Below are 16,506 nucleotides of genomic sequence, written 5' to 3'. Positions count from 1 at the left end.
TTTCCATTTTCCCTAGGCTCTGTCTCTCTGCATCCTCTCGAGGAGCTCTCATTCCGGGATCCTGGATGTGGGCGTGGATTCTGTCTCTGAGCTTCTCTGAGCCTTGCTGGGACACTTCGTCCTGAGAACACTGGCTCAGGAATCCTGGGGCCGCGTATACCCTGAGGGCAGCCCAGTGCCTGGCTTAGCTTCCAGGGGCAGGTTGACGTGGGCCAGAAACGTTCCCTGCACTGCCTGGGGGAGCAAGGAAGGCCCCAGCCAGCTGGGCTGTTGTAGGGTGACCAACTGTTCTGGTTTGCCTGGGACTGAGGGGTTTCCAGGACACGGAACTTTTCAGGGCTAAAACTGGAAAGTCCCTGGCAAATCAGAACAGCTGATCATCCTAACTGTGGTGTCATCTGTGCCTCCAGCTAGAAATCATCCTTAACATTTACTGAGTGCTTACTGTGTGCTAGGTGCTTTTGACATACATTAAATGTTGTAACAATGTTATGGGGATGTATTCTATTAACATGTTCATTGTATAAGTGAGAAAACTAAGACTCAGTTATTTTTTAATCTTATCTATGTCCTTACAGGTGTGGACACAACAATAATAACAAGGATAACAAGGATAATAGCAGCTAATATTTATAAGAGCCTCCTCTGTGATAAGCACTTCCGCTAAAGGCTCGATGTGCATCACACAGCAATCTTGAAGTTAGGTACCATTTTTACTATTCCTTCACAGAAGTGAAGGTTATTGCTAGTGAGTGCTAGACTGTGATTCTAGACCCAGGAGTGTCTCCCGCCAGCATCTACTGTGTTGGCTTGCCTGTTAGGCCACATGGGGCCTCCTAAGTCCTTTTCCTCTGGGTGGTCTAAGGAGACCCAGGCTACAGGATTCTGGAGGGTGAGGGCCTTAGCAAATTGAGTTGCTGAGCTTAGTGTGGCCTCTTCTAGGTACAGCTTCTGTCCTTGGGTGTGCAAAGGAGACATGGCCACTCCCTGAATAAGGATTTCAGGGACAGCCACCCCACCCCTTTCCACTGACACGGTTCCTGACACTGGGTCCTTTGAGTGGATTTGGCATGTGATTGTGGGGCCTGTGTGTTCTATAAAGCCAGGTTCTTGCCTGCTTCTACTGATCTAGGACTTGTTTGGACTGCAGCAACTTGTTTGCCCTGCATCATTGTAGGTCGCTGTATCTGCCTCTCCATCCTCTCCTCCTCCCCGGCCCCAAGGTTGTCAGGCAAAATTGCTAAATTTGGCTCTGAGTTGTCACTCCAAAATATTTACAGGAAGAGAAAGGAGCCTGCTTTAAGGGGGTCCTTATTGGACCCCTCCTAAGGGTCAGGTACTGTATCAGGCATTTTGGTATATATTCTCATTTAATCCAACAACATCCCAACAGTTAGGAATTATTATTCCCATTTTACAGTTCAGGGGGCAGAGGTGCTGAAGGAGGCCCAAGTTCATGCACCTGGTCAGTGCTACACCACAGTTTAGGAATCAGACTGTTTATTCCACTGACTCAATTCTCTTCCTAGGCAGATACTGCCATTCTCTAAAGCGTAGCTACTTCTGACCTCCAAGTTTCTCTGTCTCTCTGGAGAGGGCTCAGTGTGCTCAGCGTGATGATGAAGCTTGCAGGCTCTGAAGACGAATGAATGTGGCCTGATGCCTGGTGCTTCATGAGGCCTTGGGTTGAGATCTGCTTGTCTGTTGGAGTCTTTATGTGTAAAATAGGGATTCACACAGTTCCGACTTGGTAGCCCTGTTGGGTTGGTTGCACAAAGAAGAGCTCAGCACAGGGCAGGGGATTAATAAGTGGTTGCTGCTATTATCATGTTTATGATTTCTGACAGTTTGAAAGGAGATTCTCCAGAGTTCAATGCTGTAGATGTCAAGCCTTGCCTCCCCGCCACATCTACGCTGCCTGCACCCTTGAGTTTCCTATTAACTTAATAGGCCTGGACATAAAGGAGCCAGTTGTTCATGGGATCCCAGAGTCAGTCAACAATCCACCCTTCACTGCTTCCATTTGGTAAAATTGATATGTGTTGATTGAACACTGAGTCTGCGCAGAGCCCTGAGGCTACGCCTGAGGAGGATTCAACCTCTCGCTGAGCCGGGGAGTGTAACTAAGATAGCATTCTCTACCTCGGATCCCTGGACCAACACCATCAGTATCATCTGGGAACGTGTTAAAAAAAGCAAATGGGCCCATCCTAAGGCCCATTGAATCAGACATTCTGGGGTTGGGGCCCAAGAATGTGTGTTTTCGCAAGTTCCCCATATCACTCTGAGGCACGCTAAGGTGGGAGAAGCATTGCTCCAAGAGACCAGAACGCAGCTGTCCTCCGACAAGGACCAGCTAAGCCTGTGGGAGCACAGAGGGAAGAGAGGAGGACCCAGCTGGGGAACCTCTGGGGAGTGGGATGCCCTGACAAATTCTTTCTTCCTGCTCAGGCTTGGGAAGGGGAGGAGCCAGGGCTGCAGTGAGTCCACCTGGCACCTTCAACCAATTAGACAAAGGTGCCTTTTCTTCTGCGAGGATGCAGCGCAGCTGGTGAGGAGTGCGTAGGTTGGGTTTTCATCTCATTTACCCTTCACCCACATGCGCAAGGCCCAGGCAAAGTGTATGATAGGCCTGGGCGCATTTGACAGGGGAAGAGCAGACCATACCTGTCCTCTGAGGGTGGGGGGTGGCTCCTGGAATGCTGAGCAAGCAACCATGGTGAGTCCCCCTACTGTGTGGACCCTTGCCAGGCCTCAGGCCTCAGCAGTCACTTACATAAAACAGGTGGTGAAGGCCACAGCCTGGGGAGAAAGAGGATAATCAGAGTCAAGTCATGAAGACAGCATGCCATGGGCTGGAGGAGATGTCCCACCCTGAGCCACCACAGAAGAAAATAAAGCAAATGATTGACAGCCCCTAAATGTGCAGGTCCCTTTAGAGCACTGTCCTCCTGCCACAGACAAATTAGCTGGATTTTGATGCGAAAGTCAAACCAACCACCGAGTATGGCTGAGGAGGAAGAGAAAGCTCTTGCCCTCAGCCTGCCCCAGTCAGTGCCACACAGTTAGGCTTTTACTTCCTTCTCCTTTCCTCCCTCTCTCCCTGGGGACCCTCTCAAACCACTCTCCCAAGGCCAGCTGGCCTCATTCCCATCCTCCCAACATAGGCTACCTTGAACTTCACCACCTGTAGATTTTGGCCTGCAGGAGCACCGCTCTCCACTGAGAGCACTTGCTGTCTCCCTTACACTCCTGTTCTTGGTGGCCAGTGGCTCCTCCCTTCTCCCTGGCAGGTGTCCTAGGTTTTGTCTTCTGTTGGTTTCATGGAACACTGCCTTAATTGTTCTTGGGGCTTTAATGGGACCCTGTCCTCTTCTACATTCTTCTCTCTCCCAGAAGGTGACTTCCTGTAGGGGGTACTTGGGTCTCCTCCTCTGTTCCCCTTTTGTCCCCCAGACTGGGAACTTTTTATAGCAAAGTTAAGTCTCTCCCTGTCTCTGAACCAGTTCTCCAGTCCAACATTTGCTACCACAAATTTTGGACAAAGTAGAAGGAGAGGGAGCCCACCCAAGTCCAGCTCCAGGGGCCCCTAGACCTGCTTTGTTGGCCCTGTCTATGGCCCAGGTACCACAATTGTGGCAGGTCACCCTGGAGGGACTATCTATCCTACAGCCCCGGACAATGGTCTGGGTTCTCATTCCCTATCCCCTACCCCTCACCCCATATGTACCCCGTATACACACACAGCATGGGAGGTCACTAAAACTCATCACTCTCCCTGGAGGAAGCCTGAAGGGCAGCTGGACTAAGTGCCTCCATCCAACACCCTTGGAGGTTTACACTTGTTTCTGTTGTCTCCATACCAACAGTGCACCAACTCTTATCTTCTCTGGCTCAAAGTTGGATAAAGCCCCAGCTCAACTTCTCTTTTGTAGACTGGCAATAGAGTTGAGAAATGTAAAGAAGACGGATACTAAAAGATGAAGAAGTAGAACTTCCAGGAGAAGGAAGTTCTTAGGCAGTTCGTGGATGGGGCTCTAGCTAGGTTTAGTGAAGTTAGAAATGTATACTTTCTAAGTCAGACAATTCTGAGTGTCTTGTATTTACTTTCACGTTTCTTAGTGATCTCTAACATTTGGTCCATATCTCCCATCCTTGCCCTTCTCCAGAAATTTTCTTCTTTGATGTCATAACTATTTGCTGGCTCCCCAAATCAGGTGAACCTGGGTACCATCTTCCCTGGGTCCTATGACCTCTCTTGCTGTGAGATGCCACTCTTCTGCCTCTTCCCCACTCTCTGTCTCCATCTTCTCTTCTTTTTTATTGACATGTCCCAAGTGTGCTCTTCTGTGTTCTTTGATCTCTCCCATCTGTCTTGTTCACCTAAGCTGTCCCTTTCATCTCTGCACGTAGCTCCCAAATTCCAATTCTTGCTTCTAAGAAGGACCCTTTGGAACTGAGAGCTCAATGGAGCTACCCTCTAGCATAATCAGTTGCCTAGAGACATTTTCAAATGTAGTCCCAGCCAGTATCTAAAATCTGACCTGCCTCCAACTAAACCCAATATCTTCATTCTCACTAGCAGTAGCTTCCTGCCTCACTCTTTCTGCTAAAAAGTTTCACCCAGACTTGAAAATTAACGTGTTTCTTTCTTGTTCCTATTTTCTTCTCTTCTAAAAATCTGATCGGTAAGTTCCAGAATTTCCCCACTGTGTCCTTTCCTCTCCTGTGGACCGAACCCCTCCCTGGCTCACACACTTGCCCCACTGGGGGCGTCCTCCCACTGGCAGCTTCTATGCCATTCATCCAAAACATGCTGCCTGCCAAACTTATCTTTTTATTGCCCAGCAAGGACCATGTCCCTCTGCTACTTAACAATATTCTAGAGCATTATGCCAACTTCTCCCTGAATCCTTTCATTTGGGAGGTTCCTATGAGTATAGAGTTTAGACTATAAGGCCAGTCAGACCTGGATAAAATTCTGACTCTGCCATTAAGTGAGCCCATAGGAGAGTAAACACACAGCCCTGAATAAATATGATTTCCCTGATTTATTCAAGTACAAGTAAGTTTACTTTTACTTTTCATAATTTTATGTCTCATTCTTACTTCTCTTTTGGTATCCACTACTTTTTTGTATCTAGCTATTTTAGTATGTATTCTCTTTTTAAAATTAATTTCTTAAGCAGAACCTACTTAGATATTTTAAAATGCAATAAATATTATGTAGAAAATTAGAGCATATTAACACATATGGCCTCAGTGGCCAAAGCTGTAATCAGATGTCAATTCATAGCTATTAATTCCTTTGTCCTTACCTGGACAGGAGACAGCTACTGACCATTAAAATCTATCCTCTCTTTCCTTCATTTTAATAGATGTGCTGGGTTCATGGTTACTCAGCTACACTTTATTTTTTATTTTCCATTGAAGTTAGATGTGATTATGTGACTTATTTATTTCCCATAGAATATGAGCAGAAATGCTTTGTGCCATCTCCCATATACCCCCTCTCATATATTCCCCTCTGTGTTTTTTCCCTTTTTGGCTAATTGAGATGGCAAAAAGTAGGTTTGGAGGCCATTCGTTGAAGATGACATGGTCACTATCAGTCTGGGGTCCTGAAGGACCTCATAGGACAGAATCTCACCCACTTGGAACCTCTGCCCTGGACAGTTATGTGATAATTATAATATCAGTCTTGCTTTTAAGCTACTGAAATGTGGGGGTCTGTTTGTTACAGCTGTTAATAGTTAGCCTACCTACTACTTACTCCCCATGGTAGGCAGAACTTTGGAAAGGTCCCATTCTAATATCCAGAACCTGTGATAAATACAAGGAAATATCATTCTCATGATTATGTTATGTTTTATGGCAAGTTGACCTTAAAATAGGGAGATTATCCTGGGATATCCAAGTGGATTCAGTGAAATCACATGCGCCCTTAAAGGTAGAGAAACTTCTCCAGCAGTTGGCCTAAGGGGAAGCCAGAAAGACTCAAAGTAGGAGAAGGAGTCAATGTGCCATTGTCGGTTTTAAGCTGGAGGGACCTGTGAGCAGGAATATGGAGTCCCCTGCGGCAGAGTGGCCCCTGACTGGCAGTCAGCAAGAAACCCTGGAATCCAGATCTAGAGCTGCAAGGAGCTGGATTTTTCCAACAACGAAGCTGAAGCTGGAATCAAATTCTTCCCCTGAGCTTGCAGAATTTACCCTGGCTGGCACTGTAGTTTCTGTCTGTGAGACACTGAGCAGAGACCCCAGCTGAGCCCACCTATAGGATTTTGACCTATACAACTGTGAAATAATCAATGGCATTGTTTTAACTCACTAAGCTTGTGGTAATTTGCTATGCAAAAATAGAAAACCAACACAGTCCTTTAGAAGGCAAGGACTCAAATCATATTCTTCTCTGCCCTCTCTGATGTCTCAGGGTAGCACCTGGCATGTAAGAATTTAGGAAGCTTTTGTTAAATGGACAAATGAGTTAGTGTGGTGGGTGAGTGAGAATCCTCAAGGTATAGATCCAAGGTCTGTAAACCTTTATCATCAAGGGAAGGATAGATAGTAAATATTTAGGCTTTGCAGGGCTCTGTCACAACTAATCAACTCTGTCACTGTAACACAAAAGCAGTCATGACAATATGTAAATAAACGTGCATGACTGTGTCCCAGTGAAGGTTTATTTAAAAACAGGTGGTAGGTCAGATATGGCCCGCATGCAGGAGTGTGCTGACCCCTTTTACACATAATTGGAAGACTTTGGTTGGGTACTTTCACCCAAAGATGGGGAAGCTTTTGCATAGAACCATATGACTTAAAGAAATGGTTTGTGGACAGAAATAGTTTCTACTGTAAGAAATACTTCATCAGGCCTTAGAGGTGGTTTAGATTGTTCCAGAGCACATGGAACTTTTTGGTTTCTAGGGAGATAAATCCCATTAAAAAGTCTCTTATCTTTCTTTGGCTTTCAAGAATTCTTCTATTAACATACCCTTACCTGGTTTTCCCTTCTTACAATGAGATGGGACTGGCTCTCTGGCCTGGCAGAAGGACCCAAGCCTGCAGCAGTTTGCAGAGTAAGGGATTTACTCAGCTGGTTTTCAGCTGAGCCCCCGCCCCATGCCTGAAGCCTGAGTGAATGTCTCCAGCCAGCCCCTGAGCAGAGATGGTACATTGCTTATGGGCCTGCCTGCCCATCCTTCATGAATTTTTATTAAACAAAACTGTAAGCAGATTGATTTTGTCCTCTTTTATTGCATTTTTATTTAATTCCGTTCCATGGTGGAGGCTCCATCATGTTACCGCAGAGTAAATCACTCCAGGGCATCAGGCCAAAACCGTGGAGAAGGGCAGGATCTGGCTTCCCAAGAGCACATTTACCGCATAAGAACCTTTATTAGCAGAGAGCCATTGATTTCTTTTTTTTTCAGGTCATAGCCCCTTCACATCCTTTAAATAAGAAAGAATCACAAAGTTATAGTGGAAGAGAGACTCTGTGTGGCCAGGGTCATGGGATGCTAGCTTGTGTCCAGGTCTGACAACATCTGTATTACCCGTACCCTCAACTCAGCACCTACTATGTGCTGGGTGGGGTCATATGAAAAGCTTGGAGAAAAGTAGTTTTGGTGGAGCATTGGTGGCTGATACAGATGGAAGAGAACATTAGGTCCAGGAACAAAGTAATATACTTTTTTAAAAAATTACAGGTGGTTATAGTTTAGCCTCGGACCTTTATATAAAAAGTCAAGACTGTGACAGCTGTAATCTAAATCTCCCCCTCCTTCCATAGCTCCTACTTTCACACTCCAGGTAAAGGACTTTGGGATTTTATCCTTAGAAACTAAAGAGCTACTGCCTGTTTTAGAGCAGGGCAGTAACAGGATACTATTACTATCTTTGTTAGAGGGGATCAGTCTGGCAGCAGAATGTAAACTGAATTTGAGGAGAGTTCAGGAGTGGGGCAGGGTTGGAAGCTAGAAACAGGGGCATCAGTTAATAGGATATTGCCGTGGTCTAGCCACAAGGCAACAAGAACCCAAAGTTGAAGTAATGAAGTTGTAGAAATGGTAGGGGAGAGAGATTAAACAACAAACAGTTGGAGGCGATTCTGAAATTTTGTCAACTGCAGAAGGGAGTGAAAGGGATGAAGGAGTTTGAGCAAAGAAAAAGCAGAGCTGAGTTTGGTACATGCTTATTTACAAATTAAAAGAAATACTTATATATGTATATACATTATTGCAAATGTGATGCAGATAAATTGAAGAAAATTAAAAAATGGAGAAAAGCATTATAAAGAAAATAAAAATCATATTTAATCCCGCCACCACAGTTTGCCATTGCAATGGTACGTTTGGTATATTTCTTTCTAGATAGATAAATAAATAGATGGAGCATGGTACTAAGTAGTCTTCAAAAATATGATTCTCACTCGCTGCATATTACCATCTGGATACACCAAAATTGATTTCACTGTGCATCTATTGTTGGACTTTAACTTGATTTATAGTTTCTCCACACTATAAATAATGCCACGGTGAACATCTTGCTATATGCTTCTTTGTCTGACTCTCTGATAAATTTCTAAAGTAAAATGATTGAGTTAAAGGTTATAATCTTTTTTAAAGTTCTTAACTCATGTTGTCAAATGCTCACTCGATACTTACTGATACAGTGTATGTTCAGGTTGATTTCACAGCACATTCATCAATCAACACTAGAATTATTTTGATTTTTTTTTAAACCCTTGGCAATTTCACAGTATAAAAGGGATATATCACTATTTCTTAAATTACTTGTTTTTTATTATTAATACTTTAATAATAATTTTGGGTGTGCCTATTGGCCATTTTCAATTTCTCCTCTTTTGAAAATTGTATCATTTTTTCATATTTCTCTTGGTTTTTTATATACCAATTTATGACAACTTTTAATAGTGGGGCTATTAAAGTTTTGTCTATTAGACATGTTGCAGTTTTTTTTTTTTTGCCACATTCTCATTTACCTATCAAAGTTTTATATGGTATTTTTGATAAGTAGAAGTTTTGAAATTTTATGTAGTTATTGCTATCAATCCCCTTTTTGATTTTTTTTCCTTTTCTGTTATACTTTGACAATCCTTCTCAAAACAAGATTCAGTAAACATTTACCTATGATTTCTTTTAATTCTTTGTGATTTGATTTTCTTCATTTGTCTCCTTATTTGAAGCATCAGCCTGTGGTGATCATGAACACAGGCTCTGGAGTTACATGGACTTGGATTTGGATGCTGGTTCTCCCACTTACTTGCTGTGTGACCTTAGATAATGCTTAACCTCTCTGAAACTCAATTTTCAAATCTGAAACAGGGTTGGAAGTTGCAGGGGATAATGTATGCGAAGTGTCCAGCACATTACTTGGTCAATAGCAGACATGTAATCGTAAATATTGCCATGTTAGGTCTCTGTTAAGTATGTACAATTTTGATCTTCATGAAGGCAGAGACACTGTCTTATTTACCTCCATATCACATGTCTAACTGAGGACATGTCTTAAAATATATTTTCAATGACTATTTGATGAATGAATGTATGAAATGAGCTTAATAGATTGCATTTTGGAAGTTGTAAAGGCAAAAGGAATTCACTTTAAGACGTCGAACTCATTTAGAAATAACCAGAATAGTTAATGTGCATCTAGAATGTAAGGAAAAAAAGCAAACAAGAAACAAATGAACATTGTTCTTTCATTAGCTACAGCTCGCCATTGAGTGTCGTGGGTCTGGTCAGTCACCTTTGACCCCTGACCTATTGCCTTGACCTAGGCATACAGGCCATTGCCAAGCTCTCTTGAGTCTGTATGTAGAGAGGTTTTAAGAGCTCATAGGGCCCTTTGAGGTCATTTGGTCAGCTCAACTTCCAGTATTTGTATTTTAGTTGTCAAGCACTTTTTTTCTAAAGGAATGTGACCCTGAAAGTCCAATATGTAAAAACAGACTGAGGTAGAGATGCCATGATTGAAAGACAGGATCAGGAGGTCATATTCCTTCTACTGGGGGCTTTGCAGGTGCCGTTCTCTCGGACAGAAATGCAATTCCATCCTCCCTGTCCCCCTGTCCCAATTATCTGGCTGAGTATTACTTGTGCTTTAGGTCCTAGCTTAAATAATACTTTCTTCAGGAATCCTTCCCTGACCTTCTTTTGACCAGGTCAGTTTTCCCTTCTGTATATTCATAGTCCTGTTACCTCTATTTGCTAGCACACACCTCAGTTGCAAATTTACATCTATTAATATCAATTTCCTCTTACACTAGGAGCAAAATAGAGGAAAGCCTGTGATGAGTTTGTTTACTATTATACTCCGGGCACTCATTGCAAGGCCTGGCTTGCACACAATTGGTGTCACTTAATATTGATACCTTAATAGAAGTGTATCTGATTTAATCCCATTCTTTTCCACATTGCACAAATGCTACTGTGTCTACTGCATGCCAGATACTCTTTGAGTACTGGAAATACACTAATGAAGGAGGCAGACACATTCCCTGCCTTCAAGGAGTATGCGTCTAGTCAGGATGACAGACAGCAGAGGAATCATTAATTTCATTGGTGATAAATGCATTTCATACATTGGACCTCTATGTAAGATTTTACCAGAAGATAAAGTTCTTTTATTGAAAAATTATTGGTAGGTTTCTAGGCCAGCACATTTTGTGGGTCATGAAGTCAGTAGCTAAGAGTGGTACTTGGAATCTTGTCTTTGTGGTTCATTTAGGGTGGGAGAGTGTCTGTGAGGCCCAGCCACCTTGTCAGAATGGAAGTTTCATCACCTGCTGATGAGTGTTAGTGCGTCAGTTCATCTTAAAGTTGCCAAAATACGCATCTACCTGGGTCTGCTTTAATAAATAGATAAGAACTTGTGTTCCTTGCGAGTCCATCAGAACTCAGTTATCATAATCAGCTGTCACATGTTCCTTAACCCTGTGGGAAATTCTAGGGAGGTGGCTGATCTAGACGAAAGAACGTCCTTCAGCAACTGTCCAGGGCACTTGGAAGAAAATCCAAGCTCCCCATCATGACCTATGGGCCTGTGCTGACCTGGGTCTCTTCTCCCTGCCCATCTTCATTTTGTTCCATGTCCTCTCATGTTGCAGATGTCAATCTCAGGTCCTATTTGAATTATTCCCAGTTGCAAATCAGGAAGGTATTAATTGGTGCATGTTCTATAAGTGCTGTTAGAGTTGGAGCTGCTGGGCTGGCTGACAGGAGTTTAGAGAGCAGCCCTTTTCCTCCTCTGAGCCTGTCTCCCCAGCCATCCCTTCTAAAAGTTGCTGGGCTGATGCTTGTATCTTGGCTGGCTCTGATGCCAGCTCTGACGGGGCCACTCTGGAACCTGTTCGCACAGGCTGCCGAGGGCGTGAGAACCCAAGCAGATAACTCCCAGTCCTATCTTCTTTGCTGTGCCAGGCTGCCAGTGCCAGCTGAGGAGGCCCCCTCCTGCCTCTGCTTGTTTCCCTTGATTGTTATGTAATGTTCGGCAGCAGGAGGTAAATTCCTCTCCAATTTCCAGGCCTGTTACAGTGCACGAACCCCACCGTGGGGAGCCACAGTGATTGAGCTCAGCAGCCAGGTCCCATGCTGAGTGTCATAAATCAGGCCTGTTACCAGCTCCTCCTGGCAGATGCCATAGCCAAGAACCTGCCTACTGCTTGCCCGAGACCCAGCCGCCTCTGCACACTGTTAAACCAGGGCTGACAGATCCACCGGGGATTTAGGGGATCTTCATGACACTCTAGCTGGGTGTTGCCAGGAATCTTATTCTGAGAGAGCAGGAGGTGACACAGCTCTTAGCAAGGCATCTCAGACCTGAGATCTCACAGCCTGATGTACAGGGAGTAGAATCAGGGCATGATCACCTGCAGGCTACGTGGATTTCCTGGTATGGTGGCCTCTTGTGTGCCTGGCTGTACACGTAAGAACCTCTAGGGGACTTATTAAAAAATATACATCTCCCAGGTCCATCCCCAGAGATTCTGATTTGGTAAGTCTTCCTTGGGACATGGAAATTAGCATTTTTTACTAGATCCCAGGTGATTGTGATGCAGGTGGTTCCTGGACCACCCTTTGAGAAATGCTGCTTTGGGACCAGCTGTATCCCTAAAGTGATGCCTGTAAAATGAATGCCTATAAATTGTGGGTCTTTTTTCTATTTCCTTCTATCATTTGGCTGAAGATATGTTTCCCTGGGGAAGAAGATGTGGGCTTCAAAAATCAATGGCAATCAAACTGAAGAATAAGACAAATCTTTGACTATGACATATTTAAGGGGCAATAATAATGCTAATAGCCAGGGGAAAAGTCCCATAGTAGGATGTTCTGCTGATACTTAACGTATTACAGGGGGAGCCCTATTCTTGTTTCTCATTGGCTCTGTCTGTATGACCAAGGTGGTCATATGTCCTGGTTATCCTGGGTCAGCCCAAGTTTATGCAGGTTGTCCCAGTGCAACTTTTAATAGTTCCGCCTTCGACTCTCAAAAGTCCCAGTCTGGATGACAGTTGTTACTCTGCCAATAACCCATAGGATTGCTTCCCTTAAGACCTCCACTTTTCTTCCAAAGGAATCTGCTCTCTAGATGTCTCTGAAGGATTTTGTCAAACTGATCCCAGTAGTGGATTTCACACTAAAGTTCACCCTGACTCTGGGCTGGGATGAATGGTAAAAGGAACTCTTTGACCAGGTAATCCCCTCACCCTTTCCAGGAAATCCCAGTGGGGAAAAGGAAGGTCCTATGACCTGAACAGAAGAAAAAGAATTTGGTGGCCAGGGAAAGCCTTCCCTGGGGGTCCACCCTTTCTGTGACTTGAACAGAAGAAACAGAATTTGGTGGCCAGGGAAAACCTTCCCTGGGGGTCTACCCTTCCTGTGACCTGAACAGAAGAAACAGAATTTGGTGGCCAGGGAAAGTGTTTCCTGGGGGTCCACCCTTCACTTTGGGTGCATGAGATAAGACTACATTTTCCTTTCAAATATCATAACAAAAACATTGATAATAAGTCCTAATAATCCATGAGATGTGGAGAAGTAGATAAAGAGTTCTAGAGTTAGGTTAGATTTGATTCCAGCACTGCCCTCATGGACTTGATTTCAAGCAGGTTAACCACGTGGGACCTCATTTTTCTCGTCTGTAAAATGGGGATAAAAATCTTCAACCTGGGAGAGGACTTGAGATATTTGTAAAGAGCAAACACTTAATAGGTAGTCAATAAATGGTGATGGTTAGTATAATCATCATGACAATGACAATTAAAAAGCAAGATTTAATGTTTTAAAAATGTTTCCCAGCATATTTCTTCTTTCGAAGGTGGGGGCAGTCAATGGTTTTATTTCTTTATCAATTTCCTCCCCTAGAACTTTCTACCATGAAGGGTAAGCTATGAGGCTTCTCTGAAAAACAAAGAGAAGATTACATTTAGAACAAAAAAACCCAGCGTGAACATAGAAAACCCAGTGTGTGTTAGAAACAGCCAAACATTTCTAGGGAAACTCAAGGAACAGGATAATTTATTTCTCAAGGATTTTAGCATTGCATGGGAACTTTCCAGGCCCGTTTGAAAAGTCCTGAATTTAGCAAGATGCTGGAGGCATGTGGCACTGAAAAGAGGTTAAATTAGAAATGGGCAAGGGAAGATTTCGGGAGACATGCCCAGGACAGCCCCTCCACTGCTGTGGCACCTGAGATCCTATATGCTACAGTGGGGACACACATGCTGAGAGCTCTTGCAGACATGAGGTGTCTGGGATCACGACAAAGATCCTACTATGTTGGGGACTTTATGACCAGAGGCTGTGGCTGTGCACCTCAGTCATGGGTACCAATGGGACGCCCCCAAAGAACCATGTGAGACCAGTCACACCTCAGCCGATGCTAGCACAATGCTCAAAACCAGGCCAGAGGCACAGGTTCCGGCCCCATACAGCGATGTGATGTTTGTTTCCATCTCTACTTGGGAAAGAGTTGGGGCATGGAGTGAGGGTGGGGGTTATGGGGAGTCATCCCTTTGAGAGAGCAAAGGGGAGATTTAGATTTTGCCATGACCAAACATGCTAAATGAGACTATTTACATACATATACATATTTTTTGAACTTTGAAAGTCTTTATCACAGTATAGCATGTGACAGAAAATTGCAGAGACTATATGTTTAACAAGAGCAAATAGTTAAATAAATGTTGGTACAACCTTGAAATAAATTACTAAAAGCTGTCCGGGCGCGGTGGCTCACGCTTGTAATCCCAGCACTTTGGGAGGCCGAGGCGGGCGGATCACGAGGTCAGGAGATTGAGACCACGGGGAAACCTCGTCTCTACTAAAAATACAAAAAAAAAAATTAGCCAGGCGTGGTGGCGGGTGTCTGTAGTCCCAGCTACTCGGAGAGGCTGAGGCAGGAGAATGGCATGAACCCGGGAGGCGGAGCTTGCAGTGAGCCGAGATTGCGCCACTGCACTCCAGCCTGGGCGACAGAGCGAGACTCCGTCTCAAAAAAAACAAAAAAAACAAAAAAAACAAAACAAACAAACAAAATTACTAAAAGCCATTCATATGGTATAGGAGACACCTTCATATAATGACTTGGAAAGAAAGCTTACAGTTTGTTAACTAGTTAAAGATGTGCCCCAGAGCTTTGGCAGGAGATAGAAATCCAGTCAGAGCAGCTGAAGTGAGAAGATAAATTGTAAGGTATCTTAGCTCAGGCTGCCTAGAAGCAGAGCCTGAGGCAGGGTTTCTTGGGCAAATGATGTAATGAGGAAACACTCTTGGGAAAAGGAGCTGAGGGAAGCGGGGCAGGGCAGGGGATGGTGCTAAGAGAGGATGTGGTCTCTAGGTGAAGACGAGCTTCAGCCTGATCCCATAGGGAACTCTGGTATATAAACAGCTTTATAGAATTGACACCATGTTAAGGCAAGGAGGCTAGCCCTGTGCACAGAAGCCAGATGATGGGTGCACCAGCCTGGGCAAGGAGATCAAGGCTTGGTACCAACAACATCAACTACCTAAAGACAGACTGTAGAAAACTGAGAAAAGAACTGAAGTGCATTTGGGCTCTGCAGGAGTAGGCCTCCTTTCCTTCTTTCTGTATACCTACTCTATTCTCCTCTCATAGAATGACTCCACTGGGCCCACACTAGATTCATGAACTAAAAGGCAGTTCATATACAACTTGGTGAGTTAGTTACGTGATATGGTTTGGCTATGTCCCCACTGAAATCTCAGTTTGAATTGTATCTCCCAGAATTCCCACATGTCGTGGGAGGGACCCAGGGAGAGGTAATTGAATCATGGGGGCCAGTCTTTCCCATGCCATTCTCATGATAGTGAGTAAGTCTCACGAGATCTGATGGGTCATCAGGGGTTTCTGCTTTTGCTTCTTCCTCGTTTTATCTCTTGCTGCCACCATGTAAGAAGAGCCTTCTGCCTCCCGCCATGATTCTGAGGCCTTCCCGGTCACGTGGAACTGTTAAGTCCAATTAAACCTCTTTTTCTTCCCAGACTCGGGTATATCTTTATCAGCAGCATGAAAACAGACTTATACAGTAAATTGGTACCAGTAGAGTGGGCTGTTGCTGAAAAGATACCTAAAAATGGAGAAGAGACTTTGGAACTGGGTAACAGGCAGAGGTTGGAATAGTTTGGAGGGCTCAGAAGAAGACAGGAAAATGTGGGAAAGTTTGGAACCCCCTAGAGACTTGTTAAATGGCTTTGACAAAAATGCTGATAGTGATATGAACATTAAGGTCCAGGCTGAGGAGGTCTCAGATGGAGATGAGAAACTTGTTGGGAACTGGAGCAAAGGTGACTCTTGTTATGTTTTAGCAAAGAGACTGGCAGCATTTTGCCCCCGCCCTAGAGATTTGTGGAACTTCGAACTTGAGAGAGATGATTTAGGGTAACTGGCGGAAGAAATTTCTAAGCAGCAAAGCATTCAAAAGGTGACTTGGGTACTGTTAAAAACATTCCATTTTAAAATGGAAACAGCACAAAAATTCAGAAAACTTGCAGCCTGACAATGTAGTAGAAAAGAAAAACCCATTTTTTGAGGAGAAATTCAAGCCGGCTGCAGAAATTTGCATAAGTAGCAAGGAGCCTAATGTTAATCCCCAAGACCATGGGGAAAATGTCTCCAGGCCATGTCGGAGACTTTCACAGCAGCCCCTCCCATCACAGGCCTAGAGGTCCAGGAGGAAAAAGTGGTTTTGTGGGCTGGGCCCAGGGTCTCCACGCTGTGTGCAGCCTAGGGACTTGGTGTCCTGTGTTCCAGCCACTCCAGCCATGGCTGAAAGGGCCAAGGTAGAGCTCAGGCTGTGGCTTCAGAGGGTGGAAGCCCCAAGCCTTGACAGCTTCCACATGGTGTTGAGCCTGTGGGTGCAAATAAATCAAGAAATGAGGTTTGGGAACGTCTGCATAGATTTCAGAAGATGTGTGGAAATGCCTGGATGCCCTGGCAAAAGTTTGCTGCAGTGGTGGGGCCCTC

The sequence above is a fragment of the Nomascus leucogenys genome, chromosome 13, assembly GCF_006542625.1.
Source record: "Nomascus leucogenys isolate Asia chromosome 13, Asia_NLE_v1, whole genome shotgun sequence".
In the NCBI taxonomy this organism is placed as follows: Eukaryota; Metazoa; Chordata; class Mammalia; order Primates; family Hylobatidae; genus Nomascus; species Nomascus leucogenys.
The sequence above is the reverse complement of the archived record's forward strand: the minus strand, read 5'-3'. Positions refer to the sequence as shown.